The sequence below is a fragment of the Mastigoproctus giganteus genome, chromosome 4 (genome assembly GCF_048544385.1).
Source record: "Mastigoproctus giganteus isolate SK-2022 chromosome 4, ASM4854438v1, whole genome shotgun sequence".
Lineage (NCBI taxonomy): Eukaryota > Metazoa > Arthropoda > Arachnida > Uropygi > Thelyphonidae > Mastigoproctus > Mastigoproctus giganteus.
Genome location: NC_143578.1, coordinates 235,032,236 through 235,037,026, shown reverse-complemented (window position 1 = coordinate 235,037,026; position 4,791 = coordinate 235,032,236). Strand labels below are relative to the sequence as shown.

Sequence of the window (4,791 nt, the reverse complement as noted above, 5' to 3'; positions counted from 1 at the left end):
TACCGGGGTATCCTTATTGTCCATCCATATTACTAATATGACATTTAGTATTAATAGTGGCCACAAACATGTTCAGCCGGTTCTGTCTAACAGGACCCCGCACTATTATGGTCTAAATAATAATATCATCCGCTTCATTTCCGCATTTCAATCAACGAGCCTACCGCCGTCTTAATGTCTAGTTACCCACATTATCGCCACTCCAAGAGCGCTTGCGCGAGTCGACTTGAAAATTGCTAGAAGTGGGGCGTATACTCCATTCTCAATGTGTATGTTTCGTTTGATATCGAACGTAGGACGTTATTTAAAAATGTAATTTATGTTATACTCACTTTCAATAATATCTGTATTGTTTTTAACTTCTGGAAGTAAGGAAATAACGAAGAGGGTCCCGCAAGTAATTCTTGGACAGGGCTCCGCAAATTTTGGGCAGGCCCTGGGTAGTGGCTGATGATGATGCAAAAAAAAAAAAGCAAACTTATAAAGCATCAACAAAAAATTATAATAATAAAATAAAATTCTCACATCACCTGTCCATTGGCGTAGATAGCAAGGTCCCCTCCCCCAGAACTGGGATTTTTCATCCGGCAAAACACGCAACTCAACATAATACACTTCAGGTAGTTGAATTAATATTCCGGGTGACCCTAATGTTACATTTTTTTTTTTTTTTTTTTTTTAAATTACCCACTTCCACAACAACAAATGGAACTTTGTTTGTTCCAACAAAAATATTTTCATACATAATACTGGGTTTAGGTAGTTTGGAGCCATTTCTAAAATTCCTAAAAATTAAGTCACGGGAGACCTCTGGGCCAGCAGTAAACTCATTCCTCTAAAGTCGTTCATAAGTCATAACTTTTGGAACCGTGGAGCAATTGTCCCGCTGTAACTCTGTAAACCCGCTCTTGCCATATACTTCTGTAAATACCAACCATATTTTTTCTTTAAGCTAAAATAATTATGCCTAAACGTGCTAATACAAAAAAAAGGCAGTACTTTTTTTGCTAAAAAATAAAAAAGCACGCTAAATTGTAATCTTTTGCTACTGATTTTTCTGTCACTGGATGCATGGTTGCTGTTCCGAAATTCATTCAATAAAAACAACTGATAAGAAAGTTCAATGCCAGCTACTAAGTTCAATGCCATGCTTCAAGATACTAAAGAGTGTTAAGGGAAAATACTCTCGTGGCCGTGATCGTCTAGTGGTTAGGACCCTGCGTTGTGGCCGCAGTAACCCAGGTTCGAATCCTGGTCACGGCAGTACTCTTTTTATTTATTTTTTTTGCCAGCCTTTTTTAAGAAACGATTGTAACAAATTGTCAGAAAGTAAATGATATAAAATCAGGAGACTTTATTTGGAGCTTTCAAAAAGAAGAATACAACCAGAAACAAAAAGAAAAAAAATCTTATCTGACAAGAAAGTACATTGGTAACTATTTTATCAATGCAAGCGCAACGCCACGGTGACGTCACCGGAAGTCCAGTTGGGAAGTGTCATCTTCTGTCACTTTTTTCTAAATATCGTATAACTTAATATTACTTTATTCTTTGTAGTAATCTAATTCATATCTATAATTTTTGTACTATTTTGAGAAATTACACCCAAAGCCTAGAGAATAAGGATTTCCATATTCTTATTACAGTTTCTATGTAAAATCCATGGTTATTTGTGAAGGGTCGTATCACTGCAATGCAATAAAGAGATTTTATTAAGAATATTGAAAAATAAAATCTAAAGTCTGCCGTCAGAGGGCGACATGTCTCTATATCTTTCCTCTGTCTGTATCTCAGTTTTCTTGTCAGCCAAAGAAATGTTGGCATAATATTGTGACCCTTTCTATTTGCCCTCTCTATATTTTTTCTAAAGTGGTTTAATTAAGGGGTAATTTTTATATAAATTTCGAATCAAAGAAAGTAAACTCTATAAAAAAGAAAAGAAAAGAAAACCTTAACAACCCTGGGAAAAACGTTTATTTACTATAAGTTAATGCAAAAAAAATTGAAATTATCATTTATAACTTCAATTTTTCGTTTCATTTTTCGTCTCAGTCTAATTTGTCAAGAAAGCTACACGAGCTTAATTTCAAAAGATAAACTAATTAATGCAACAGAACAAAGGCCGAGCCACATAGGTGTCTCCGTCTGGATATAAATTCGGCCCTGACAGCAGATAGAGAGGTTACCATTAGGCCCTATGAATTTATGGGCTCAAAAGTATGTTTTATTTTTATTTTTTCGGTCCGTCCAACGACATGTAACAATCAACTTCCAGTGAAGAGATTTTCATGAAATTTTGAATTTAACTCGTTTATGGTGATTTTTTTTTTTTTTTTTATACATATTTCAAGTTATATTGCGGATCAGTTAAATTGTTAAATACAATCTCTGATGTGAAAATATGAAGAAATATTAAAGCAGCAGCCCGTTTACACATGAGCGTGCCAAGAATGCCCAATACTTTGGAGGCTCTTGAATTGAATATGAATATCTTGAGGTACTCTCCAAAATCTCACAGCGCCTTAGGATTGATCTAAACACGCCAACTACTTAAAATTCAATCGTGTTTGTTTCTAACAGGAGCGTATTGATTTTTAAATTTATTTTTCTGATAGACACTCATTTACCAGTTATTTGTTACTGCCAAGTTTCCTATTACTGTTCTTCTTCCCGTTCTCCCAGTTTTGCTCTCACAGTTCAGAACAAAGTTTTTTCAGTTATTATTATATAATTTATATTATAATTTAATAATAATATTTCGAATATCTTGAGGTATAATGGTCACAAAAATTGCTGTTGGCATAAACGTACTTATTCTTGACAACAGATGGCGCACTTTGAACTGTGCTTGTCAATGAAGTTATCTGGAATGCCAGAAGAGCATGCTTGGGTACAGCTAAAGTACTCCTTAAACTATAAAAAAAAAACCGCCCTGACTAGGTCGCGTATGAGATTTTTTTCTTTTTCTCCCCTTAGTATCGATAAATAGATCTATGAAGAGGTATTCATTCAAGCCGTGATCGGCTAGTGGTTAGGACATTGCGTTGTGGCCGCAATAACCCAGGTTCGAATCCTGGTCACGGCATGTTAAAATTTAATCGCCTTGTTTTTTATTTAGTTGTTAGATGGGCTAATCAGTGTGGCCATTAATCCCCTTTTGAAATATGTCAGAGTGAGGAAAAAATTGAAAATGCAACTTATAATTTCAATAATTGAAGCGATAATAAACACGCGATATCCAGAAAATACAGTTTTCTCACTTAGCAAAAGTTAAAACTTAAAAGATATTAATTTTTTATTTAATTTTTGTGCCAAAAATTCACCAAGAAATTTTGAATTTAATCCACTGTGCAAGGCTATGCAGAAAGGTATCTGATTCACAGGATTTGCTAATAAAATGCATAGCACAGCATAAGTTGGCATTCTTTGATAATACGGACTTTTATTTTATTCTAATAGCTAATTAATTCCTTCGGTCTTCCTCATCATGTGAAAACACAATATTTTCATATCGAGAATTATAGTATTATTTTCTTAATTAACTTTAAGTTCCCTGTTAAGTGAGGCATTCGAACAAAATTATGTCAGCAGAGTAGACTACGGAGTCAGTCGTGTGGTGCATTTGATCATCAGCTGCACGACCTCTCTTCGTGTTTTTGATAGGGGTACCGTAAATGTGCAGAGGTACCGAGAACAGATCCTATGTGTGATTTGTTAGAGGTGTGATTGGCCCAGATTTCCTTTTTATGCACAACCACATTACTGCACATAGAGCTCACGTGCAGTGGTGTTGCCGTGACAGGAACCATCATATAGGTTTGATCATCTTGAAAGTAAAGATGTGGACATGTGTTGTGTCTTATGTAAGGCGGCCCCTAAATGTTAGTTCATCTCTGCCATGGTTCTCTGTGATGATATACAAAACTCTGTACAATGGCCAGAAATGAGTGTAGTGCTATGTTTGCGTAGTGTGTGTATGTGTTGTTTCTGGCCGCTTTGCTACCAGGAAGCAGCGATCACCAGGAAGGCTGCTTCCCAGTACCGTCCACGCCACGATGAGGCGGGCCAAACTATGCACGTACTAAACTAAATGTAATATTTCCCATACCCATAGGAATAAGTGCAAGTCCTATGGGTGCAGCAGCCTCCTATAATCACGTACGGTGGTGAATATCACAAAGAATCCCACATCCACTGGAGAAAGTGTAATAGCAGTGGATGCCAGCAGTTCCTGTACCCAGGAAGCCCAAATCTGGGTACAACCCAGAAGTTGAAAGTGAAGATGTAGACATGTAGATATGTATAGTATCTTATGTAGGACGGCACCTGAACGAAAGTCATCTCCGCCTTTGTACACTGTGATGATTACAGAGAGCACTGTAAAAGGCCAGAAATGTGTGTTGTTTAGTTGTTTCTGGCCGTTTTGTCACCAGGCAGGTAATCACCTGGAAAGTCTGCCCAGTGTCGTCTACACCACGGGGAGGTAGGCCACAACTACGCATATACCATGGTCAACCTCAACAGTCACACTGAATGTCCGAAGCGAGTTTGGAATCATTCAAAAAAACCTCCGTGCCAGCAAACCGGGAACAGCCCACGCGCGCACGCACGCACGCAGGCACGCACGCACACACACACACACACACACACACACACACACACACACACACACACACACACACACACACACACACACACACACACGTACGCACGCACACACACACAATGAAGAAAAAAAATTTAAATAAAAATTAAATGTCTAAATGTCTTTATCCAGTGCTGCCCAAAATA

General features: G+C 37.4%; 2 non-coding genes across 2 annotated transcripts; both read left to right on the top strand.

Annotated features, from left to right (window-relative positions):
- Positions 1–1,191: 1,191 nt before the first annotated feature.
- Positions 1,192–1,263, top strand: TRNAH-GUG (transfer RNA histidin (anticodon GUG)). Its single transcript has one exon. It is a non-coding gene; the product is annotated as a tRNA-His (tRNA).
- Positions 1,264–3,013: 1,750 nt separating this feature from the next.
- Positions 3,014–3,085, top strand: TRNAH-GUG (transfer RNA histidin (anticodon GUG)). The gene has a single exon. It is a non-coding gene; the product is annotated as a tRNA-His (tRNA).
- Positions 3,086–4,791: the final 1,706 nt, after the last annotated feature.